We start from the raw sequence: 27,949 nt of genomic DNA, 5'->3' as shown, positions 1-27,949 counted from the left end.
AGTCAGGGAGTGTTAAAGAATCTATCAAATATTTTACGCTTAATACTTTCCTCTACAGGTAGAGAACCATGGATCGCTTCCTGCTAACTAACTGCCTTATTCAGTAGAACCCCACATTCAGTAAGAGATGGAGGAAGTTGCAAATCCAGTCGCTATCCATGCAAATCAATTTCACTCAGACATCTTTGCTTGCTATCCAAAAGGTTATCTACGTTTATAGTCTCACTTTTGTCTTAATTCTCTAGGATTCCCTTTCTTTTCAAGCACATTCCTACTTAGCCAAAACTCCCAAACTTCCTATTTGCAAACATTTGAAATTGCAATTACTTTTTAGTATTTTATTCCAGTGTCTTTAAAAGTCCCACACATATATAATAACATCTTTTATTTCATTTATGGGACTTTATCCTGTAATAGTTGCAGCTACTATTGCCAATCTTAACTTCAATGTGTCAGATGGTACCACTAATTACAAATGTTTGTTTTAGTTACTACATAGACAAATACAAGAAAATAAAGTATGCATTTAGGTAATAAGGCAATCAAGCTTATGTAAAATATTATCTCCTCTTCTGAACATATATCTATGAAAGACCAATGCTACTATCTTCTCCCAAGAAAAACCTTTTTTGGGGGCACCTGAGTGGCTCAGTTGGGCAAGCAATTGACTCTGGGTTTCAGCTCAGGTCATGATGTCACAGTTTCATGAGTTCAAACCCTGATTCTGCAGCACAGAGCCTGACTGAGATTCTCTTTCCCTCTGTTGCTCTGTCCCTCCCCTGCTCTTGCTATCTTGGTCTCTCTCAAAGTAGGTAAATAAACCTAAAAAAAATTTTAAGGGGCACCTGGGTGGTTTAGTAGGTTAAACATCTGATTTTGGCTTAGGTCATGTCTCACAGTTCATGGGTTTGAGCCCAGCGTTAGGCTCTGTGCTGACAGCTCAGAGCCTGAAGCCTGATTCAGATTCTGTGCCTCTCTCTCTCTGCCCCTCCCCGTTCATTTTCTCTCTCTCTCTCTCAAATAAATATTAAAAATTAAAAAAATAAACCTTTGCATGCTTTTATTTCCACATTTATTTCAATGTCTGCCACATTGTAATAATTAAATACTACACCTGTGTAACTAGATGCATTAATAATCTGTATAAATTCTGATTTGTGTCAATTCACACATACTGTCTAATAAAAACAAGATGACGTTTTGCTAGTTTGTATTTCATGTCTTACTTCTAGCCACGACCTACTAAGAAAAAAATACAATATCATCTTCTGGTCTGCTTCATAGTATATGCAGGTAAGTCTTCCCAAAGAGACCATCCTTCAGGCAAAATTCAAACTCCCTTGTATTGTCTTGGAGAATTTTTCTCTACTGCTCCCTCAACATGATTAATAGATTCTTTTTAAAAAACATCATATCAATTGTTGCAGAACCTACTTTTTGCTTCAAGAAGTGATATTGTTCCCCACTTCAGACTACTTTTGGCTAGAATTTTTTTCTTTTATTTTCCAATTATACTGAATGTTATTTATCTAAACACAGCAATTATGAATTCTTCCTTTCGTTTCTTTTTTTATCTCATTAATGCAAGTAGATGGAAAGAAAACAATTTACTCTTTTGATTGATTTTACTAAAGTGTAACTTATAATAAGAAAGGAAATAATTTAAAATAATGCTGACTACTTGAAGAACAATGCCAGAGGAAGCACAGGATAAAGATTAAACTTCAGGATGGAACGCTATACTACAAAATGAAAATTCAACTAATTGAAAACCTTGGGCATCTGGTGACTTTAAGTGAAAATTCAATATAACATTTTTGCCTTCAGTTCTTCCTATCCGTTTAAGAGACTAAACAAAATGTACAGTGCAATCTTGCATAAAGGAAAAAACATAAAAATCTTTGACTGAGTTACCCTGTGGATTTGATAAATTATACATCAGGATTCGATACTGGGAGCATTTTCTCCCTGTGCCCTTTCCTGGAAACAACTTACAGGGAAAGAAAAAGAGCATAAGGGAAGCCTTGATTGTTCCTTCTACTTGATTGCTGTCTTTAACCTCTCCATCTCAGCCCAATCCTAGGGTCCGTTAAACTTTTTTACTTTCAGGATTTGATAGATAATGTACCATTTCTTAAAAACATTTTAAAACTAGCTTATCTCTGATATGCTATTCCATCTAAAACTTTCTGGCATTTTCTGGCTATAGGAATAACAGTTCATGCAAAGTTCAGAACTAATCGTTTTTCTTTTTTCTTTTTTTAAATAGCCATATACTTAACTCATGGCAACTACACTGTGTATAAACCTTCCTTCTTTCTTTCTTTCTTTCTTTCTTTCTTTCTTTCTTTCTTTCTTTCTTTCTTTCTTTCCTTCCTTTCTTTCTTCCTCCCTCCTTCCCTCTCTCTTTCTCTCTTTCTTAAATATAAATTCCAGTTAGTTAACATACAGTGTAATGTTAGTTTCAGGTGTACAAAGTAGTGATTCAAATCTTCCATACAACACTTGGTGCTCATCACAAGTGCACTCCTTAATCCCTGTTACCCATCTCACCCAATCCTCGCCACCACCAATTTCAGAACTAATCTTTAGGTATTCTTTACAATGAAAGAAATATCTTATTATTCCTTATTTTTTATGAATTTATCTTGGGGTGTTTTTCTTGATTAGCACCTCTACAGGTCAGGTAACAAATGTGTCACAAGTACAAGATTAATAGAAAATGGAAGGACATTAAGGTAGTCTCAGTATGGGAACTGGGGAGTTCCCAGCTTTGTTGATGTTCCCAGCTGAATCAATTCCACTCCAACTCCAACCTAATCCAACAAGAATCTAGACAATTGTCTTTTGTTTCAGGATTTCTATGCAAAAATAGGTACTATTTGAATTGACGACAATTTTCACTACATTTTAAAAACACAAAATCATGTAAAAAATACTTAGCTTGATAAATGTGCTCTGCGGCACCTGGGTGGCTTTGTCTGATTAAGCCTCAGACTTTTGATTTTGGCTCAGATCATGATTTCACAGGTCCTGAGGTTGAGTCCTGTGTTGGGCTCTGTGCTGACAGCATGGAGCCTGCTTGGGATTCCCTCTCTCCTTCTCTCTCTCTCTCTTTCTCTCTCTCTGCTCCACCCTCAACTCACACTTTCTCTCTCTCAAAATAAAGTTTAAGAAGAAAAGAAAATAAATGTGCTCTCAATGGTGATTTTAGTCAAAATCTCCTTCAGAAAAACAAAAACAGGTTACTTGATGGATTTACACATTCTAATTTTTTTAATCATTGACTTATGACTTCCAGTCAACATCTTATCCATGTAGAGTCTTCCCTGTTTAGATAGAGCATAGGACTTTAGTATCAATGCGGTACGTTTTTACTGTGGCTTGTGGTATCCCCTCCTGGGCTAAACAGGCATGCCTTCATTTTCACTGGAGTAAGCAAAATGCTCCCCAAGAGAAAGGTTTCTGCTCAGCATATCTCTAAAAAGGGAGAGAGAAAACAAAAACCAAAAGCAACAACTAGGAGCTGTCTTCTCTGAAATATTCTTTTTATCCAATGGCATACTTAGCAAATAGACCTAATTCTGTAGTTATATTTTCCTGAAGTGTTTTTTTTATACTGTAAAATGAATCCATCTTTTTCTTGTATCATGATCTATGCTTAGTAAATTCACTAAAATTAACATCCTGTGGCATATTTATTTCCCCAAAACCAAATCATTAACACTAAAGATAAATTGATGTCCTTCGTCTATGACTTGATGAAAAATTTGGACATTTAAGGATTTCTGGAACTACTCTCCTTTCCCCCCCAATTTAAAATGCTTTATATAATATTATGCTGCATGGATCTGTGAATCTGGCATATCCCTTCATTATTCCAAGGCTGAGTTAAATTCTAAAATCGCTACAACAATAAAATATTTCATAAAATCCACAAATGTAATAAAATGTGAGAACTGACATAAAATGTTTGAAACAATCTTAGCTGGTTTTGTCCCTGTAATTACCCCAGTATTTCCCACGTCCATTTCATTTTCCTACTCCCACAAAAGAATCATGAGCTTGCAGGTGTTTCTTCCCATGTTCAGTTTCACAATTTAAGATTTCATATTTTCTCAATATCCTTATATCACTGTCAAAACTTCAGGGAATGATGTTGTCATTTTAATCCACAGATGACAGAATATCATTTTTTCTGTCACTTATGAGAATGCCCCTCCCACTTGTTTATTCACTAATTAGAATTTCTCTGTATATCCATGCGTATAATTCATGGATTTTTCTTTTGTTCAGAATCTGGAACACACCACACTTAAATGCAGCGGATTTCTTATATTCTAGTTTAAATAATAGGATATATCAGTCCACTTAACATCAAGTTAACAAGTTTGGTAAATACCCCTTCTATTTGGTCCTAGAGGAAAAGTATGGCACAAAGAACATTCCATATTTGGCTCTTTGCCTCCAATAGGTACCTCCTATTCTTTAAAAAAAAAAAACCACCGCTACTGATATAACAATTTTCTCACTTTGCTGTTTTCCTCTAAAAGCAGCTTCAATAAAAAATAAGTGTGTGTATCCCTGTAACGCACACATCCATGAGGCCTTAAGTATCCCAGAGAAAGTCTGAATGAATGACAATTGTTTATATTCCCCACATTGTTATTTAAGAAGGGTGTTAAATTAAATACCTACTACTTGCATCATGAATCTTTCATGATTTTTCTTTGTTATTAATTATAATAAAACTTGACTCTGAGAATCTATGCAATGTTCAAGGCTGTTATTGCAAAATGGTGTTGTGATCAGAAAAGTAATATTAATCAAAATGTTTATATATTGAAATAAAGTATTTTGATGGCTACTATTAAAATTCCATATAGTTTTGAATCTCAAAGCTATAGGTCTTCTACACTTCATGCTTTGATACTGGTTCTCAAATGTCAAATTCTATATTTGTCTTTGGTTTTCTCTTTAGCAATAAATTCCACACAGCAAATATGATTTGAGTAAATGACCTTCGATTAAGCTCTTTCTTTGCTTCTCTTACTGCAGTGCCAGTACACTGGCAGCAATATAAAGATTTTAGTAGCAATGCTTCCCTTGCATGTGATAAAACAGATAATAAAGATCAGCTTTCCCTAGGTACAGACTGGCCAATACTATCTTTAAAAGACACAAAATGTGCTCTTCACATAAGCTATCTACTAAATAATATACTCAAAAGATAAAATAGGACTCTTTACAACTGTTTCACCCATGTTCTAATGCTGAAATGCATGAACATTTAGAAAATCCAACAGTGCAATAAATTTATTAAAAAAAAATCTAATGATGTTGATATTAATAGTAATTTTAGTAATACTATTGTGGTCAAAATTTATTGAAGGATTTCTATGACCATTGTAGTGTGTTAAATATATTATACATATTATCTAACTTAAATTATTCCATAATACCTCTGAGGTAGATATTATTATTCCTCTCATTTTTTTTTTAGATAAAAAACGTGTTATCTGAATTATCTAGTGAGAAATTGTCACAGCTGTGCTTCATGCCCTGGTGTACCCATCACATCCAGTTTTCTAGTCACTCTTATACATTACTTTAAGAACGATAAATTCAGGGGTGCCTGGGTGGCTCAGTCAATTAAGCATCCAACATTGGTTCATGTCATGATCTCACAGTTTACAAGTTTGAGCCCCTCATTGGGCTCTCTGCTGTCAGCATGGAGCCCACTTCAGATACGCTGCTTCTTCTCTCTCTGCCCCTCCCCTGCTAGTGCTCTCTCTCAAAAATAAATAAACATTAAAAAAAAGAAGAATGATAAGTTCATCTTTAGCCTCTATTACTAGGCTTTATTTTATTTGTGCTCTTCTCTTGAACATCCGATTTCAAACAAACATTAAGAGTCATCCCAATATTTATTAGAACTATACCTTCTTTATAATATGTATTAATATTTTTATTATAATTCTGTGCTAGATTTGAATATAATGCATATAAAATCCAATGGTATTTTCTACGGGATTTTTTTTTCTTTAGTCAGTGTTGTCAAGGCCACTCAACACATATTGAGTTTTACCAACAAACTTGAATGCAGTGCTCTGACTTACTGATAATGAGGAATGTTGTTATGAAAACACTGTCAGGAAATTTTGTTAATAGTCGCAACATTCATAAGAAGTCTGTGCTAGATACCTTCCATTTATGCCTCCAGATTTATTTATTCTCCTTCCTTCTCCTCCTACCCTCTGAACTGATTGGCTGGACTGCATAGACTGTATTAACAAGGTGCATGTACCCTAATTGCTTATGGTTGTTTTACCCCTAGGCAAGAAGTCAGAGTGATCAAGCAGAGTAAGATTAGTGTACATTTTAATGTTTTTTTAACATTTATTTTTGAGAGACAGAGCAAGACAGAACATGAGTAGGGAAGGGACAGAAAGAGAGAGGGGACACAGAATCCAAAGCAGGCTCCAGGCTCTGAGCTGTCAACACAGAGCCCAATGTGGAGCTTGAAATCATGGACTGAGAGACCATGACCTGAGCCGAAGTCAGACACCTAACCAACCTAGCCACCCAGGTGCCCCAGATTAGTGTACTTTTTAAAAGCAGATTGTATTTTTAGAGCAATTTTAGGTTCACAACAAAACTAAGTAGAAAGTACAAGGGAGTTCCCATAAACCTCCTGCCCGCAAATGAGTAGCCTCCCCCACTATCAACACCCTGCACCACAGTAGTGCATTTGTTACAATCTATAAACTTACATTGACAGATTATTATCACCTAAAATTCACAGTTCATCTTAGGGGGTTGTACACTCTATGGCTTTGGACAGGTGTATAATGACATAGATCTACTATTATAGTATCATACACAATAGTTTCACTGCCCTAAAAATTCTCCAAGTGCTGCTTATTCATCGCTTCCTTTTCCCTGACCCTTGACAACCATGGATCTTTTTATTGTCACCCCAGTTTTGCCTTTTCCAGAACATCTTATAGTTGAAATCATAGGATTTAGCTTGTGCAGGTTGGCTTCTTTCACTTAGTAATTCGCATGTAAGTTTTCTTCATGTATTCTCATGGCTTAATAGCTAATCTTTTTAGCACTGAATAATACTCCATTTGTGGATGGGCTACGGTTTATTTATCCATCCACCTATTGAAAAACATCCTGATGGCTTCCAAGTTTCGTAATTATGAATTAAAGCTGCTATAAAATTCCACGAACAGATTTTTGTGTGGACATAAATTTTCAACTCATTTGGGTAAATACCAACGAGAACCATAGCTGGATTGTATTGTAGACATTAGTGTACTTTAATTTTTCCTCCCTTCTACAAGCCAGGAATCTCTACAAGATGATGTCTCCAGTTAGGGTCCCTTCCCTCATTTCTTCGGGACTCTAGGTGCTAATAGCCACACTGCTTTTAGCCTCAGATTATGGCACTATCCTATGTGGTTTCTTTGTATGTAACATTCCTCTTTCTGGTGTGCCATCTATTTCTTATTTTGACACTAACTGATAGAAAATCCAAAGTAGACAAAGACCCAATGCCTATTTGTCTGCATTTTGCTATTATTCCCACATGTGGAATATTCAGAAGAAAAGTAAAGTAAAAAATAACATCTTACCAGCCTCTTTAGTAAATAGTCTACCATATGAGACTCTTCTTAGTACAATAGCCTACAGGAAAGAAAAAAAATAAAAAACAAGGTACATCCCTACCGCGGTAGTATCCAAGGTTATTCTCTCCACATCAAAACAATAATGGGAGTCCCTTTCATAAGAGCCTTCTCTGTGCTTTATTAATGCCAAGCAGTTAATTATTATCACTTCATTTATTACCAACAGCCATGTGGAAAAATGTTATTATACACATTTTACAAATTAGTAAACTGAGGGTCTTTTGCCAATGAGGAATTTAAATGGAATTGAAAACTACATTCAAATGTTGTGCTTTTATATATTTCAGTCTGCCTTCCTTCTGTAAAATCAAAACATTTAGGGTTCTGTACAATATATAATGACCTGGTTTTAAATTCCAGATCCCGTAAATGCAGTGAAAACTATTAGTTCCCACACGCGTGAATCACCTCTCTGCATTCCGGTCGCCCAGACCCCTGATCTACAGTCAGCAGATTAGCAATGGGGGCGGGGGCAAGATGTTGCTCCCCCCGCCCCCGCTCCTGCCCCCTCGTGCAGTCATCCTGAGACAGTCACAAATCTCAGGCCCCTGCCTAACCCCCCAGCAGATGTTCTACCACTGCACATTCCTCTTGCAGGAAGCCATCTCTCTCTTGCACTGGATTAATAAACTAATTCTGAAAACTGTAGATGGAAGACAGATCGCTTTAGAAAAGCAATATATCTGATGTTTTAGCAGCCTTGACCAAAATGAAGTGAAGAGTGTTGGGAATATTGTAAAGGCACACAAAGCTGCTATGTTATAAAATAGCGATATTGATAAATTCCTGAAAACAAATTTACCAAAGAGTATTGAAGCCTTAAACAAATATAAGGATATCATAAAAATGATAATATCAGAACTATTAAATCAATAAAAATATAAGAAAAGCTACTTGTCTTCTGGACTCTTTCAAATATTAGAGTTTCATCTTTCCTGCTGAATATTTGGACTTCTTCAGCAATTGATTTCTCACTTAGTCTCCAACCACAGGTGTGTCCTAGACAGACAGATATAGATTCTGATACTTAAAACACATTTGTAGAAGAAACAGAGGTAGAGAAACAATTACTTTGCCCAATTGTTACAATACAAAAGCAACATATTTGCTGTATTTCCTTCAGTATATGCTCTCTAGAATGACTCTAGATTATGCTTTTAAGTACATCCATGAAAAACATGAGAAGCATAATTATGTAGGTTTTCTAGTGATGCTTATAAGCAAAACTCACAAAAAATCATAAGGGGTAAAAGAAAATTAATAAAGACAAAAAATAAATCACAAGAAAATAATACTAATAAAGAATTTAAAAGACTAGAAGTCAACAGGTTACATATAATTAGTAATCACTGCATGCATCCAAAAAAAAAAAGAAAGTCCTAATGAGCAAACAGAATAAGATAAAGTAACATGCAATTAAATCAAATAGTAGACTTGCAAATTAGAGAAAGCTAAGACTTCACCCAGATGTTTGGATCAAATTGTTGAACCATGGATTTATTTTACCTTATGTAATGGAGGGTTTTAGTTATTAGCCTTGGACGAAGAAGAAACATATTCTGCATTCTGAGATCATAGGATGGGTTCTTTTAAGATGTCTTGTTTCATAAGCAAACATTGCCAAATATTAGCTCATAAAAAAATGGTCACTCTTCTTTGACTTATGGCAAACTAAAAATTTTAGTTTAACCATGATAGTTGCCTATAATGTTTTTTATGTACAAAGAGCTAAAAATATGTTCCCTCCAACTAATGACACATGTAGATCTGAGTTAAAAAATGATTTATATTGCAAAGATTTCTTAGCTCTATTTCCAAAACAGATTTTTAAAAAAAATTGTTAACGTTTATTTGTTATCTTTGAGAGAGACAGAGAGACAGAGCATGAATGGGGAGGGGCAGAGAGGGAGGGAGACACAGAATCTGAAGCAGGCTCCAGGCTCCGAGCTGTCAGCATAGAGCCCAAGGCGGGGCTTGAACCTATGGACCGTGAGATCATGACCTGAGCCGAAGTTGAATGCTTAACCAACTGAGCCACCAAGGCACCCCAAAACAGATTTTCATGTATAGAAGAAAGTGTTGTAACTAGATCTGGGTTATGAAGCACTACACTATTTCATAAATTAAATCCACCCAATCTCTGTATTTGAAGGTTTTAGGATTGCCTCGCTTTTTAGAAGACAATATAAGCATGTTTACATCACAGAAAAAATTCCAGGAAAACCAATTCTAATAATGCCTATGTTTAAAAAAATAAAAATGTTTAAGTTAACCTCAAATTAGGATCCTTACCACTTTCAAGGTTTGTGTTATACTGGATTGCAGTAAATGAAGGAAGCAACTGAGGAGTTACTTATTGATGGCTATGTATTCTGGATTCATTTCTAATTCCAGTCCCTTAAAAAGATACAATCCACACAAACATAACACTGCTCTATAGATACTCAATGGCACTTGAAATTAACATGGTTTTAACCCCAGGAATCTTGCAGGAGCAGGTTTTTTTTGGTTTAGATTCTCTAATAACTATAAATTATGTTTTTATACATACTCATAAAAAAACTTAAGAAGTTTTATACATACTCATAAAAAATGTAAGAAATAATTATTCATGTTTTCTTTTGATACTTCTAAATAAAACCAAGAATATTAAAGCTTAAGTGTCTCAAATGTGCCCTAAGCCTAACCCAAAGTCAACATAACACGTTAACAGGTTAATAGTTACCTATTATAAGCTAGACTTTTAAAATACAAATGTTTTCATATATATACCAGAAACTCCTCTTCAGCAAGTGTTGAACAATATAGCATTCTGATATGGGATAAAAGGATATAACATTTGTCAGACACAATTCCTATACCCATAGTAATGTATTATGAGAATTCCTTACGAAAAGATCCCTTTCCTCAAGTGTTATGAGATTTCACAGAGAAATAAATTATATTCCATTTGTTGAAAGATTTCCTTTTATAAACAATTGGTTAATTGGCGCTTTAGGGAAAGGACAGTGGCATTTCAAGAAAGCCCCATTAGTTTGGTGCTTTGAAAGTATAATGGGACTTCAAAGGAAACAGGAAGAGTAAAACCAATAAACTAGAAGTAAAATATGTTTAGATATGATGAAAAATATCAAGTAGACAAGGGAGATGATACATAGAGTTTTTCATCTATTTATTCAGGTGTTTCTGAATATGTACCATGTTGTGCCATGTACCATGTTAGCTTCCAGGCCTAGACTTCCAGGATGACCAACTATATGTTCTCAGGGAGCTTACATGGAGTAGGGAAATAGAAAAGCAAATAAATACATAAATATATTAAATAATTATAAACTGTGATAAAGGGTGCCAAGGGAACCAACTGGCATCTAAAATAGATACTAAGAAAAGGTTGACTATCTTATTTACCTTTTCAGGAAAGATTTCTCTGATAATGAGATATTTATGATAAGAGCTGAACGAAGAGAAGGCCTTATTTTAGAATGGGTAAAATGGAACACCATGCACAGGCAAATATATGCAAATGTTTCGCCAGATCTGGGATCTGGTGAAAGAGGGGATTAGGACAGTAGGTGAGAACAGCATGAGATGAGGCCAAAGAGGTAAGCAGGACCGAGATCACGCAGGGCTAAAAATTATGTTGAGAAATTTGATTTTTACTCCATGCACAATAGAAGCTATTAATGGATTATAAATAGAGGTTGACACTATCCAAATATGATTCCTCTGGATGCCTTGTGAAGAATGTGGAAGGTGACAAGAATGAAAACATAGAGTTAGAAGGATGTCATATTTCAAGCAAGAACAGGTGATGATCTAAAGTGAATTGATGACAGAAGATACGAATATAAATCTGCTGATGAGTTGCATTTGGGGATGAAATCGAAGAATAAAACAAATAATAAATATGGATTTCTGATGTCAGCAAGTGGGAAAGTGGTGTTATTTATTATGATAAGAAATACCTGGGGAGGAACACAGATTTCAGAGGTAAAAAAAAATGCTCTCTTTGGAGAAGTTAGTTCTGAAATGTTGGTAAGACATTGAAATAAAAATAACAAGTAGGCAGTTAAATGTGTGCTTTCTAGAGGAATCAGGCTAGAGATATACATTTGGAACTCTTAGCATATGGATAACTTAAATGTCATGAGAATAATGGGGATAATCTGGAGAGAGTGTGTGAAGAAAATAAAAAGAGAATGTGTACACATTCAGTAGAAAAAAACAAGAATATGTGGCATCACAGGACTCAAAAAAAGAAAAGTGTTTCAATATGCATCATGAAAAAGATGTTTAAACACAACACTTATAGGAATAAATTTAATTTAATTTTACAGTCTATGAGGAGTCTTTAAATTCTTTTAAATATGAGAGTCATGCAATCTGCATTGTGGCGTGGTAAGACCAGTCTAACAATACCATCTGGGAGGATCTGGAGGATAAGTGATCATGGACAAATTGATAGGCTAAGACCAGAGTGCACACAAGAGGAAAGGAGTACATTAGAGGCAGGGCAATGTTGGATTATACAATGCTGGTGTTAGGGAGAAAGGAAGACAGAGGAATATGCAATATACTGTAGTGAGGGGAAACAAATTTGGTTGTTATCAAAGATTTATTAAAGAAACCCTTTATGAAACATATAGAAGCAAGGAGAAATTGGATTTCTTTTTTAACAGGTTGATAGGGACATGCCTTATGAATATCCTATTGGAGACATACGTAAAATGTTTAAAAGTAAGGGCTGGGGGGCGGTGCCTGGGTGGTTCAGTAGATTAAGACATCTGACTCTTGATTTTGGCTCAGGTCATGATTTCACAGTGGTGGGATGGAGCCCCATGCACCCCACGTTGGTCTCCATGCTGGGTGTGGAGCCTGCTTCAGATTCTCTCTCCCTCTCCCTCTACCCCTCACTTGCTCATGTGCATGTGTGTATGGTATATGCATGCACACATGCTCATGTATGAGCACACTCTCTTTCCTCTCTTAAAAAAAAAAAAAAAAAAAAAAAAAAAAAGTAAGGGGTTGGTCTATTTCCCAGGTAGGAGGTAGGAAGCAACTGGTAGATTCCAAAGTCATAAAGATAGTATTTAAAAGGATGGGTATAGATACTATCATCAGACTATGATACTATATTTAATGACAGGCATGGAAAAGTAGTCTCAGCAAGAGCCAACAAAGAAAGTGAATGATAGAACAGGCATTTCAAGAAGAGTTATCTAGGAAAAGGCAACATTTTTACAGTTTGGAGGAAAGGCTTCACAAAGTCAAAGGTTGGAAAAGACTGCAGAATTTGAGGACACCTTTTTGTTTGGTGATAAGAGATGAGACATCTTGGGGTGCCTGGTGTTTCAGTTGGTTAAGCATCCAACACTTGATTTCGGCTCAGGTCATGATCTCATGGTTCATTACTTCAAGCCCCACATCAGGCTCTTTGCTGACAGTTCAGGGTCTGCTTGGGATTCTCTCTCTCTCCCTCTTTATGCCCCTCCCCCACTTGTGCTCTTTCTCTCTCTCTCTCTCTCTCTCTCTCTCTCAAAATAAGTAAGTTAAAAAAAAAAACTTTAAAAAAGAGATGAGATGTCTCTTACTTAAACTTTTGAATACTTTTCTTCTACATTTTTGGCTTAATTCTTCCCTTGCCTTTTAAAACTACTTTCTATTTCAGTATTAAAAATTTATATGGATTGTATCAAAGATTTTTTTGGGTTCAACTTTGCCAAATGAAGTAATTTAAGAAACTGCCTTTGAGTCTTAGCTTTTCTTGAGCTAGAATTGTTACAGAGCAGGTCATGGAATTCTCCATTGGGTCCCCTATACTTACTCCTTTAAAAAAATTTTTTTGAGGGGGAGGCAAAGATATGGAGAAAGAGAATCTTAAACAAGATCCACACTCAGTGTGAAACTGCAATGCTGAGATCATGACCTGAAGCAAAATAAAGAGTCAGACACTCAACTCACTGAGCCATCCAGATGCCCTGTTCTCTATACTTATTCCTAAAATGGATCTTCTTTAGGTATGTATATTTCTACTAAGGCTTCTGTTACATGTTGTGATCCTTATATATTTACATACATGTAGACTGTAAATTCACTGATGTAAGAGCCATTGCTAATTCTTATTGTATTCCTAGAAACAGATAAAGTGCATAGGACATCTTGGGGTGCCATAAATGTCTGTCTGCTAAATTAACAAATGAGGAAGGAATTCAACTGAAAAAAAACTTAAAAAATGAGCATTTACAAAAGCAAAGTGGACAGTGCTGATACTTTGGGCAATATCACATTTTGCAAAGAATTTCTCATGAACAAAGTCAATTGGCTACAGGCACTGGATATGGATGTTCAATTTCGTTTTTCTTAAAGTAAAGGGCACATTTCTATCTTTCAAACAAATTGGTGCAATTACTGGAACCAGATAGAATTACACTGCTTGCTATTGTATGTGCTCAGTTTCCCAGAATATGGAATATACCTTCAGGGATTTATTAACAACTTTCTATAGTCAGACTATTTTAATGTTATGAATGCCCTGGACACTGAATCCTCAAGGTATAAAAAGAGTTTTATTTCCAGAAGTTTTGCATAGCACTCTTATAATTGTGAGAGGAATAAATGCAAAATTTAACTCCTAAATGTTCACTGGCCTTTTTTTCCTTTCTGCAAATCCTCTGAAGTATATGCTAACACTGTCAGATTTGCTTTCCGATGCTTACCCTGGCATTTGGTATAGTAAATTATAGGCCGGGGGAGGGGTAGCACCAAGGGGGAAATGGTTGAATTAGAGAAGTGGAGATATAGAAAGATTTTATATTTGTATGGGCAGAGCATAACTGGCAGGAGAGAGAAAAATAGAAAAGTAGACAGAGGGAGAAGTAGAAGGTGAATACAGATAAATTACAGATGGAGGGGGCGCCTGGGTGGCTCAGTCAGTTGGGCGTCCGACTTCAGCTCAAGTCACGATCTTGCGGTCCGTGAGTTCAAGCCCTGCATCAGGCTCTGGGCTGATGGCTCAGAGCCTGGAGCCTGCTTCCGATTCTGTGTCTCCCTCTCTCTCTGACCCTCCCCCGTTCATGCTCTGTCTCTCTCTGTCTCAAAAATAAATAAACTTAAAAAAAATTAAAAAAAAAAAATTACAGATGGAGCTGTAGAGTTCGGGAGGGGGATTATAAAGAGACCAAGAGACAGATCATCTGCAAACTGTAGGAGGAACTTAAGAGGAAGCAGTCAGCAATGGGAAAGGTGATTAAAAAATGTTACTGAACACAATAAATATGTTCCTCTCTTAGCAGCATCTCAGAATGTACATTTCAGCAATGTCAATTGTGTAATTGCTTATAGAATACAAAGAATAACAGTCATCCTCAACTTTTACAAAATTGAAAAAAAAAACACTTAGTGTTATGAAATACACTTTTACTGATCTCCCTCCCTCCATTCCTCCCTCCTTCCTTTCCTCCCTTTCCTCCTTCCTTCCTACTTTCCTTCCTTCTATGTTTCTCCATTAAGTGAGTGAATACACATGAAGTCATTTAAACAGGACCTGCAACATAATAAGCATTCAGTAAATGGTATACATTATCACGTGTTTAAAATACAATGTAATTAAGATTTCAAGATCCTGATTAAATTAGAATAAAGGAAACATAACAGTTTTGCCTTTAGAAATCTTTGATGATGGTAAATATCATGCTAAATCTTAAACCTAAACCCATCACATCTATTAAATAATTTACTTTTTAACCTATACACTTGATAAAATATGGAAATCTGGATACTTAGAGATGGAATGTGTGTATGTATTAATTAGAATAACAGTATTTTCTTTAACTTTATCAAACTATTCAAAACAAAAGCTGATGGATTAAAAAATGGGCAATTATCTATGACAAATTAAATATAAATTTTCAAATTGGAACTTTTGGAATAGCTAATATTAACCACTAATAACACAGCTAGCCTCTCTTTCCCATCTATTCTCTTTTCTATATTAATATGATTCATCATTTTAGGAATAGCTTAAGTTGAACATTCTTTATGAATTCTCCTCCTATAATGAGTTTCTCTGCTGAAAGCTTATAACCTTTCTAGACTATCTTTGACTCTTGTAATTAAACAGATACTGCCTTAATTTTTTTCATGTGTATATGTGTTTGTTCTTATCTTGTAAACAAAATTATGAATGTCTTCAATGAAGCTTTTTACATTTATTTTTATTTTTTTATTATTTATTTATTTATTTATTTTTGCACACAGAAAATAACCAAGTGTCTGGCATATGGTAGGCATTTACTGAAAATTTTTGAACTCATCTAAAACTTACTCTAATCTCTCAACTTCCATCTTTAATTAGTTAAAAATGTCTGGTCACTTTTACTTCTCCAATATCTGTCAAAGCACTCTCTTCATCTTCATTGCTGTTGTCATTGTGTTATATTTTTATACCATCATTTCTCACAAGGGCTATTTCTAGACATCTAATTGGATTCTCTATCTCTTTCCAGTCTGTCATCCAGTCCACAGCCAGCGGTAGCATCTTAAACTGTAAATCTCATATTTATCATCTCTGGGATTAGTAAAAGAGGCTACTGTTAAGAAGATCTGAAATCACAGCAATTTGGATAAGATAAAAATTCACTGTTCTCTCAAGAAACAGGGTAGTACAGAGTAATCTAGCCAGTCAGGACCTTTCTATGTGATGTTCACCATCCATTAGAAGGTCATTTCATTCACACCACTGTGTATATTTCTGATTTCAGGAAGGGAGAAAAAGAGAATAAGAGTTAGCAGCTTCCTTTTCAGACATGACCTATAGTGGGTACACATACCTTCCCTTCACCTGCCATTGACCAGAATGTACTCACATGTCCACACCGGAATGTAATCTCTAGTTGACGAGTATTTTATTTCAAAAGGAAAATTCTCCCTCAGTCAATTCCTATAAACATAAAAGCACCTTTCTTCTCATATATTAAGCATATCCTCAACAAACACACACACATACACATACACACACATTCCAGGAAGACATCCCAACATCCTATCCATGTTTGCCATTCAGCTCAAGGTCCATCCACGATCTCTAGATGAGGAATAGTCCACTCCATCAGGCCTAGATGTGGCTCCTTAAAATTATGGCATCCTTTACTTCAACAAATGGGTTTATCTACTTCCTATTATGCCTAATTTACAATGGTGGAGTATGAGCAGAGTAATTGCATTAAATCCTTTACTCAGAAAACTGAAAGAATGAGGAACACATAACAGTCACTGTTCTCTAGTAGTTATCAAATTCTGCTTGGCAGACATTGTGAGGAATCATTCTCTGGCAGCTCCTAAGACCATCTGCAACCTGAGTTGTCGCTGCTTGGACAGTGAGTTGTCACTCCATCTCTATAGTTGCCATTGGAGAATATGCCCTGCCCAGGCCTGCCCAACTTTGTCCTGGTACAGATTTGGTGTCCCCAACTTTTTTTGGGTGGGAGGGGTTGAAAAGACATAGACTTTTTCAGGCCAGAATTATAGTTTCTTTGGCAACATACTTCCATCTTTTAGGCTTCTAGATGTATGCTTCCAGTTAGTTCTATATGCAAGTGCCCTTAGCCAAATACTTCATCTACACATATTTCCTAAGCTTTATACCTCTGTGTTCAGAACATCCCACTCTCTTTCAGGCTATTTAGGATTCCCTTGATGCCCCTTGAAACAAGATGCTCTGTAAAACTGGAACTTCCTGAATCTTATATTTACTACAGAGTTAATTCCTATTGCGTAGCAAGGGACACTTAAATAGAAGATGTGAGACAAGCTTGAGGTCACATTGATAAACCCCGGTGTTTGCAGTTGAAAAGTAGTTGATCATCCCAACACCACAAAACCTCTAATGATTAAACTCCCAGTCACTTTACAGTGCAGGCCATGGCAGAATCTTCCATTGAAGAACTATATCCATTGCCATTTCTGCTTTAGTCTGATTATTTTATGATGATATCTTGCTAATCATTATAAGACTAAAACAAAACAAAACAAACAAAAAACCCAAGAATATTTTAACATTTTCTAACCACTTCCAGAGCTGTAGATTATATAGAAATATGATCTGCTTTCCAAATTGTTATAGAATGCTTTAGTGTTTTTCACTACTAACCAGAATTAAAACCTTCTAGACTGTGGCATCTATATCCTTGCTGTTCAGCTTAAGATTATTAAACTGATGCCATATACTTTAGGATTTTATTATAAAATCACCTAATTACCAGGTACCATTTTTCTTCCTATTGCACAGGATGGAAACTAAATTTCTACAACTAATAGACTACCAAATACAGTAATTTAAAGAAAAAATATATTAAGATCTTTCTCACCATAACAGTTCAGGGGTTGGTGAATGGTTCAGAAAGAATTAGGCTGCTTCTCCAAAAATTTTCCACAGATGCAGAGTCCCTCTGTCTTCTTGCTCTACTTTTCTCTCATGTGTAGCCCTCATACACGATTATAGCTGGCTGATCATGACCAGAGTAACATTCAGGTCCTCAGGAAGGAAGAAAGGGAGTAGAGGTTAACAACTGGTTTTTTTAGGCCATGATTTAGAACTTGCACACGTCACTTTTTTGCTCATATTCCATTGTCAAGAATTTAATTTTAGAGGTATATCTGTGTGAAGGAAGAAGGAAATATTGTCCTCTATAGTCTTTTCAGCTGTTAGCCCAGATAAAAGGACAGGGAAATTCTATTAATAAAGGAAATAAGGGGAAAACAGATAGTTGAGAGACAATTAGAGCATAAACTCAAATCCTAACCCTTTCCATTGCACTTGCTCCTGACAAGACGAAAGGATAAGATACAAACTCCTTAGCATGGTATACCAACATCTTCATGGACATTCTTTTCAAATAATGAAGCTGGGAGGGTGAGTTTGTCATATATTTGATATAATAAAATCATTATTACCATTACCATACATTATGAATTGTCATTAATTTGTCTGTTTCTTCTGCTATAATAACAACTCAGTAACAACAACAACTTGCAGTTCTCTAAAGTCCACATACAATCCTAAAATATAAGTGTCTTAACTGGTAATAATTGCTAATTAAATGGAAATTACTCTAGCTGAGTTTATAGAAGTATTATGCTGGAGAAAAAAAAATAGCAAAAACCATTGTCCTAGGTAGGGTGGCTTCTATGAAATCTATTTATCTGAGTTATTTATTAAAGCAATTGCCATTCAGAACTATCTTTTGTCTCTGTCACACACTTGAATAAACCAGCCATCATTCTAAAGTAATGTTGAGATACAAGAAGCCACTTATTATAGTATTAAATACTTCACTCAGTGAGCAAAGAGTAATGGGTTGGAGGGTTCAATCAGGACAGAGTACATAGGTTCAACTTGTTCTTTGATAATACAAATTAATGCAATGGAGGAAGTCCAAAATACCTTTGGTTTGAGTGAATTTGCCTTAACCTATTAGATTTTGTTACATTCCAATTTCAAACACGGAATCATCCTGAAATGTATGTGGTATAATTCTATCATAGGATGGTTATTTTCTGTGAAAGAAGGGATCCTTGTGCCTTACTACAAATGCACAAATGCCCTTCAAGGAGCTGAAGAGGACAAAGAGGTAAATTTTATATAATTTGCCTTGGTTTAGAACACATAACTGGTTTTCCTAGTTTAAAGTGTTGTTTACATCTTTAAATTCTCTCCATTGTACTCTGCTCTGGATTAACAGAAATATCCCAGAATTTTAACCAAGATAAGTTATGTAAAAATGAGACTTCTGAATATAAGCCTGTCTTAAGTCATTAGAATTAGTGTGAAAGCTTCAGATTTTTATGTACCATTAACAGATGAAAATTCAAGATTTAGTTTGGCTATGTTTAAAATCCATTCAATACGTGTTTTCAAATTTGAATCAGATTTAAATCTTCCAGAATTCAAGGGAATCTCTGTATCAAAAGTACATTATTCGATTCAAAGGAGATTTTATTAGTAAGTTAAAGAAGGCTTATAAACTTTACCAGCCAATAACTACATCACAGTTAAAAGCATTCTGGCAAATTTAATTTTTATTATTTGTTAATATGCTGTTTTTTCAAGGCATGGAGTACTTGGGACTCCAATTACATGCATAGATTTGTGGTTTTCTTAGAAGACATTCTATCATTCAATCACTTCTGCCTCCTTTGAAAACACAATGGAAAATAACAAGGATATTTTGTTTATAATTAATTTTTATATTTTACTTTATATTTATTAATACTTGCACATATTATAAGCACAAATTTATAACACAACACAGCATTAGCCCAGCTATCCATTTCTCTTGTTCCATATACACACAAAAATTAGTTTTGTCCTGTGAGCCTACTGTTTTCAACTCTTACAAAAACTATTTGGAGAGGGGCTGGCTTTTATTTCCCTATTTATTAATATTTTCAATGTGCTGATAAACATTCATAATATTTTATATTATCTGTTGATTTATTATTATAGTTTTACACTCTTTTGTGTTATTTTGGAACTCCCTTGCATTTCTATTTACTGGTTTGTCTCCATGCTTTGGTCAAGCACATCTTCTAATAGCTTCCCAAGAAAGGGAGAGTGAGGAATAAAATTTTGATGTTTTGTTGTCTGAAATTACTTTTATTTTACTCTTTTCCTTGGCTTATGATTTTTGTAATTTGAATGTTTTAAGATAGAAATGATTTCATCTTAGACTTTTGAAGCCAGTGCTCCAAACTTGATTCCCAATGTTTTTGAGTAATTTAATGCTATGTTTGAATATTTACCATGACCTTATTTTTACCCTGCAAAATTCTAGAATTGACTATCGAATGTTGGTGATCTAAAATTTCAAAATTATGTTAATGATGCATCTACTTTTCAGTCCATTGTATTTGGACTTGGTAGGCCATTTCCATCCAGAATTTTATACTCTTGAGTTCTAATAAAGGTCCTCATACTATTTCACTAGAAATCTCCTCCCTTCTGGGCTCTTTGGAACTCATTAATCAGATGTAGCCATTTTTTCTTCAATCTTCTAACTTTCCCTCCTTATTTCTCAACTTTTTCTTTTCTTTTATCCTTTGAAAGATCAACTTTAACTTCTAATCTCTCTAATGAATTTTTGTAAAATTGCAGCTTCCATAATTATAATTACCAATTGAAATTTCTTATTTTATTTCTTTTAATAGCATATCCTTGTTTCACATTGCAGTGTCTTATCTCTCTGATAGGTGATCAAATTTTCTTTGAAATTTATCTCTGCTGAATGCCTCTCATGGCTTCTTTTGCTTTATTCCCCCTTTATTTTAGAAGGTTGTTTAAAGAAAGTCATATGTAAGATTAAATACCTGAAAAACTGCCTGCAAATATTCCCCATGGGTGGACCAAGTTTGTCAAGTGGTGAAATCATTTGTACTGTCTGTTTTTACCTTGGGGCTCACTCCCCACACTGTAGTTTCTGCAAGACAATCTTTTAAAGCCATTCTCTTTCCCCAGAGAGGGATCCTCTACTCTGTTGTGACAAGGTTGAGGGAGTGTGGAGAAAAGCAAGAAAATAAGGAGAGCAGGAAAGAACCCTACATGCATTTTGGGTACTTGTGAGAGTTGCGGCCACATAATTCATTGTGATTTCAGTTCTTCTATCTTGTCCAATTATTTACCTCTGCTCTGAAACTTTTCGGGTTCAGGTTCTCAAACCCATTGCCTAAGACTGGTGGCAGATGAAGGGCGAGTATCCAGGTCACATTAAGGGTCATTGGGGACCTGGCCCCCAATCCACTCCATTAAAAAGCATTCAAACAATCCTCCTCTTTTCAGCATCTCCCTCCACCTCCCCCTTGTCTTTCACCAAAGTTGTCCCTTCCAATTTCTAAGATTTTAATTTCTACAATGTGAAACAATTTGTTTCTCATCTGTGTTATCCTCTGCAGGCCTCACTAATCTGCTTTTGCACTTCACATAGGTCTAAATTACCAATATCTCCTAGCTTCATCAGATTTGAGCATTATGCTGTAATTATGTCTCTGCTTATTTTATTACTTGTGAATGATTTTTGAGCCTAGGAATGATGTTCAATATAAACAAGGACAGTTGAGTCATTTGTAAGAAGTGTAATCAATAAAGTGATACTTATTTGCTCTTAGATTGTCTTGTAGAACTAAAAATTAAAAATCACATTCCCATTCAAGGGTTTTCCTCTCCCTGTAAAATAAGCAAACCAAAATTATGTGAGTTTACTCATCCATTCTATGACAATTTTTTTTTTTTTTTTTTTTTTTTTTTTTTTTTTTTTACTATTGTGCTAGGCATTGTGCTGTTAACTGGGGATTCAAGGGTGAACAAGGTGTTCTACCATCTGGTGTGGGGTACAGACAATTAAACAGGCAATGACACACTAGTGTGGACATAGAACAGTGTTTTATGGGAGCTCATAAGAACAACATCTGTCTCAGAATTATGGGGTCAAGCAAGGGTTAGCACCTAGTGTAGAAAATTATGTCTAAGCTGACATTTGAGTGATGAGTACAAGTTAGCCAGGTTAATTTTGGAGGGAAAGAATGTCATAGCAGAAGTATGGAAAAACCTGAAGGAGAGAGATAACAGAGCACATGTAAAGAAATGAAGGAATTTTTTAAGGCTTGTGGGAACTGGCACTCAGAGATGAGGTCAGGAGAGAAGCTTGAAGAGGTGAGCTGAGGTCAGACTCTCAGTACCTTAAAAGTAAAGTGAATTTGTTTGAACAGTTACTAAAGGAAATGGGGCATTCCTCTGAGGTGAAGTAAACGATGCTGAATAGAAGAAAGTGTTAATGAAGGTAAAAGATGTTGGGATGCCCAGGTGGCTCAGTCAGTTAAGCATCTGACTCTTGATTTCAGTTCAGGTCATGATCTCATGGTTTGTGAGTTCAAGCCCTACGTTGGGTTCCATGCTGAAAGTGCAGAGCCTGCTTGGGATTCTCTCTCTCTCTCCCTCTCTCTGCCCCTCCCACACCTGTGCTGTCTCTCTCTCTCTCTCTCTCTCTCTCAAGATAAATAAATAAACTTTAATAATGGTAAAAGATGTTTGCACATAACTGATGTAATCCAACTTAGACACATTGGATACCTCAAATAGAATTATAACAAAGATGACAGAATTATACAGAGCAACACCATCATTTTCATAATGCACAATTAGATAATTAATTAAAATAATAATTATTTCCTCAATTTTACTCATCTTCGTGTTTAAAATTCAATTATTTTTTTTTTTCAAACTGTCAGCAGCAATTTAAAAATAAGTTTGCTTAGCTAATGGAATTTTCAAGGATCCATGGCTTAATCTATTAATTCTCTTGATCTGACTATTAGAAGACCAATCCTGAATGGATGATACTGATGGGACCTCTGGAACTCACTTCCTGGTGGGTACAATTTTCTAAGTATGTGTGTAGGAGATTATGCTTCATTGACTATAGATCTTCTATGGAACAAGCAGTTAATGAACTATACTGTCAATGAGTTGTGAAACTCAAAATCAGTAGACTTTAATGATTCTAGTTAATCAAAAATTACCTGTACCACTTAAAACACCAAACATCATCTTGATAAGTAAAATGTGAGTTAGGTTGAATAAATAGATTTAGTTAATATCTCATTATTATGGAAATGAACAAATTAATCCAGAAATTCTTATTTTTACTAGGTTCCAAATCTGTTTAAGCATCATTTCTTCCCATTAAGTCATCCCCATGATGAGGACTTACAGAGCAGTAAGTAAACATGTAGAAAAAAATACTTGCTTTTATTTACCATCTACTATATGCTCACACACAGTCAATGGGTTTTGAGAGAGAAATTTAATTCATATTTTTGTTACCAAGTTCCCAGTGGGGGGGAAAAATGAGACTATGCTAGTAGTCTATATATCATACCAGTAAGAGAATTAATAATTACCCAAAAGAGTAATTACCCTATTATTACACAATCAGCAAGCAACAAAACCAGGGTTTGTGGAGTCATATCTGCCTCCATTATCATGCTCTTTCTACCTTCCCCTTTGCTCAAATTCTTTAACATGATACCTTCATAGAGCATAAGTTGAAAGAACAGTATTAATGGCTTTTTTGTTTTGATTTTTGATGAACTTCCTTATTTTTGTGTGCTTTTACTTCAGTATCATTTGAATATTCCCTAGTTATTCCTTTATCAAGATTATTTATTGAATAAATTAATATAATACATTGCCCCTGCCTTAAGAAAATTTTAAATCTAACTTGAAAAGTTAATTAACATTGTGAGAGGAGAGTAAAGTGCCAGCACAGGAGAGCATATGATCAACAGCTAATGACACTGTACACATAGGAATGTTTTTGGAGTTTAGGAAAGGACAAGATAATTGTGCCTAATCAGGCATAAGAAAATAACTTTTAAAAAGTAGAAACTTTATAAAAATAAATATTCCCCAACCCCTTCTAGGAACACTCTTGTAGAATTGGTCTGCTTAATGATTCCAAAATGCTTTTACCTTTCATCATTGATCTCCCTCTGGAATTTAACTCGTATTGTATGTGTTACAGGTTGGATTCTGACACTGTGTGTTGAAATAAGTAGTTAATCTCATGTAATCTGCAATATGCTTCCACAAATTCACTGCCATCTTCAGTACAAGTATGCAGAATCACATGCTCCAATAAAACACAAACCTCTTCACTTTATCAGACACTGTGGAAGAGAGGAGTACAACAAAACAGAACACAGTAAGATGGTACACACCTTAAAGAGAAACATGATAAAGCAAATATTGTACATGGAAGTCTAACTTTGTCAACATTTGCATTTATTTCATACAGATTTTGTAATGCCATCACAAACTTCTTATCTTTCCCATTTCCTTTGGTTATCTGTAACTTGCATAGTTAATTTGATATAAAGAATTATATGTGTCAAATCATATTTATCACACACACAAAAACAAATTTTATAGCAATTCAGATTTTCATGAAATGAACCAAAATGAGGATAAGAGATAAAACTACTTTTAGTCAGATAATGGAAGAAGGGTAACTGATATGGGTGCTGGGTGAGAATCCTTCTAACCCTTCCTTTTTACTTGACAGAGTTTATGGCTTACTTTCCTCCTATAAAACAACAGTATCTCAGAAAAGAGAAGTGCTAAATGGAAAGCAAAGATTAAGGGATGCAGCTGACAACATTGGGTAGGTTTCTGAAACCTTGAAGTTGCAAGAATTGGCCAAATAAATGAATATCACCAATACAAAGTGTGACTAAGTTTTTGGAGATGAACTTCATGGGTTCCTCAGGCAATGGCAGACATCAAGAGACTTTGGTGGAGCCTGGGTGCAAGTGGGGGACCTGAGGATCACTAAGAAAATGTTTCCTCCTTGTTGGGATATTTAAAAGAGGGGCTAAGAAGGTTGTGAGATTACACTGGAATGCGGCTGGCGTTACTCATTCATGAAATCATAATGATCATACTTTTCATTTTAATGGTTATTCCATGCATAGTGGGATACTAGATTGTTACATTCACTACCTAATTTAATACAATCTTCAAAACACTCTTATGATTAGGCATTTGACAACATTTTAGAAACAGGGAACCCTATCTCGGAGGAAGGAAATAATTTTTCAAACTTAACCTAGAAAGTAACTAATAGAATTGGCATTCGAACCCAGCTCTGTCTTATTCCAAACCATGTATTTGCCTTTCTACATTATGATGCTAAATCATCACTGAAATGTTGGCCTAGGCATTCTTTCCTAATCAATAGAAAGTCTTCATATAATATTAAGATATATAGGGTGCCTGGCTCGCTCAGTCGATGAAGCCTATGACTCTTGACCTCGAGGTCATGAGGTCGAGCCCTACATTGGGTGTAGAGATTACTTAAAAAATAAAATCTTTGAAAAAGTGACATTAAGACATAAAAACATATTTGATACATATATAATACTGATTTCCTATTTGATTCAACTAATGATTTTTATTAGTTATAATTTTGGATTTTCCTTCTTGAAAATACATACTAGTGCTTATTTTTATTCCTGATATAAACACCAAATGGAACACAGTAGAAATGCTACAAACCTGAGAAATTTTCATTATCCTATTAAGCTTATATTTCTAATAATTTAATAGTGCATATTTTTAGGGAGACAGATTTCACTTAGTAAAACTCTCATTTTAGTGACAAAATTGATATCATGGGTTCAAAGTTGTATATTAGAGTGAACTCACAAACTCTTTTTGATCAAAAATTAAGTGAATGTCTAATGTCAAAATTTTGTTATCTATTTATTTACATTCCCATTTTGTTTTTTGCAGACATATGCTGACAGTTTAGCATAAGCTCAGCTACCTCAGGCATGAGTATTATTTGTTTCCTTTAATTTGAATTTGTGCCAGAGCCTTGGGTGAAGTCACCCATTACTTTGTTAAACGTCTTCAGTTCTTGGTCTCCTCAAACACCTTCAGTCAGCAAAAGGATTACTTATAATTCAGTGTAAATTGTTAATTATCCTCATTTAGCATACCCTGCAATTTTGCTAAGAACTCCATCTGATATCAGAGACTTTACTGGATTGTTAAACATTTACCTGCCAGAATTTAGAAATTACTGCCTGGGATTAAGGAACAACTAGTGAAAATTATTCTCAAAACTACCATAAGAAACAAGGTGGAAATTTATTTTAATGTGTTCAAGAGTTTAGCACCTTTATTTGCCCACTTTCTGGCCCTTCATTGAAATAATGGGGGTTTATTTTTTCACTCTTCTGTTTCCGTGGATTCTCTTTTAAACTCTATGTCAATTTATTGCTTCCTCTATCTATATTTGCATGTCTCACCTGACATCTTCTTTACTTTTTTGTTATATCTTTACCCTTTATTTCCCCTTCTTTCGCAAAATCTCTTTTCTCTTTCCTATTACCTATGACAAATTCATTTTTAACTTGCTACAGAATCTTCCCTACAATCTCACAAAACACTCACTTTAATATTAATTCCCTTCTCTTTTCACAAAATATGTAGATTATTTAGAGGTCTAAACTGCTCTTGTCATTATTTTTCTGGCAAGGACAGATTCTGATACTTCAGACTCTGCTGACAACTTTCAGTGCCTAATCCTAATGAAACTCCTCCACCTCTTATTGTTTGGCTTTTTTCCATATTTATTTTGAGGACTCCAACAAAGCAGAAAAAATACTTAAATAGCCTGCTTCCCTCCAGAGTCTTCAGGACTATTCCATTTTTCATAGATACATTAATCTTAATTCTTTCAAATCCATCAGAAAGCTCCTGATTTCAAATCATGATTTTAAAGTCCAAATCTAATTTAATCAGGGAAATTTGATGAAGTCTTTCCCAAATGTATTCTTAAAGAATTATTCCAAAGCTCTCCCATCCAATAAGGTCTTATTAATTTTGAAAGAAACAAACTTGATTTCACCCCTCAATATATTTCAGGACTTCATCACAGATCAATTTAGATTAATTATATTCTACAAGATATTACAATTAATAATGAATTCTGTATTGCACGCTTTCTTTAGGCTGTTCACAATCATGATTATGAAGATAAGAATTTAAAATCTGACAGCATACCCTACAGAGCCTATATCCAGAGAATTACCGTCTATTTTCTCTTCTTTAGAGCGAAGATTCTAGATTTTTTTTTCCTTTTCTATCAAGCTGTTTATTTTCCGTCGACCTTATGTCCACTTTGCGTTTAGAGTCTGTGGAAGAAGAGCTTCAGACCGGTCAGTAGTTCGCCCCCAACTCCGGCCTGGTAGTGGAAGCTACAGACCAGGCCTCAGCATGGAACTGCCGGCTGGCTGCGGGCACCACGTGCACCTTCAGACCCCACCGCCACCTCCCGCTGAGTCATAGCGATCGCTGCAGCTGGGGTTGTGCATTCAGCCTGAAATTCCCGCTTGCTCACACCCTCTCCAGCAACGACCTGCTCTTCCTCGTCAGGCTCTTCAGGATTTCTTTGGAGGTAGAGATCACGCGAGACTTCCCGTAAGCTTTCACGGGAGCCAGGACCTGCACATGCGCAGAACTTCCTGGCCGCCACGGCCTCCTCAGGCTCGCCCGGTGAGCTCCCTGTGTTTGCTCTGGATGGCTGGGTCCACACGGGTGGGGTAGAGTATGTTATACGGAGCGATGGTAGGCCCAAGATGCCTCTGGAGAGGCTGATTGGTCACTGCTGGGAGCAGTAAACACCAGAAGCCTCGGC

The 27,949-nt window shown here is 35.4% G+C and overlaps 1 long non-coding RNA gene across 2 annotated transcripts in view; it reads right to left on the bottom strand.

Moving 5' to 3' along the window:
• The window catches only part of LOC122213196, a 46,090-nt gene extending 18,412 nt beyond the window's left edge, over positions 1-27,678 (bottom strand). Inside the window, exons 1-3 of one of the 2 annotated variants that reach the window (XR_006199450.1) lie at positions 27,316-27,678; positions 24,217-24,413; positions 18,062-18,228 (exon numbers count right to left, since the gene is read on the bottom strand). This is a non-coding gene — a long non-coding RNA (uncharacterized LOC122213196). The remainder of the gene's footprint in view (positions 1-18,061; positions 18,229-24,216; positions 24,414-27,315) is intronic. The other variant, XR_006199451.1, reaches the window with a different exon arrangement.
• Positions 27,679-27,949: the final 271 nt, after the last annotated feature.

Source organism: Panthera leo, chromosome A1 (assembly GCF_018350215.1).
Source record: "Panthera leo isolate Ple1 chromosome A1, P.leo_Ple1_pat1.1, whole genome shotgun sequence".
NCBI classification, from domain to species: Eukaryota; Metazoa; Chordata; class Mammalia; order Carnivora; family Felidae; genus Panthera; species Panthera leo.
This window is presented reverse-complemented; position numbering and strand designations above follow the sequence as displayed.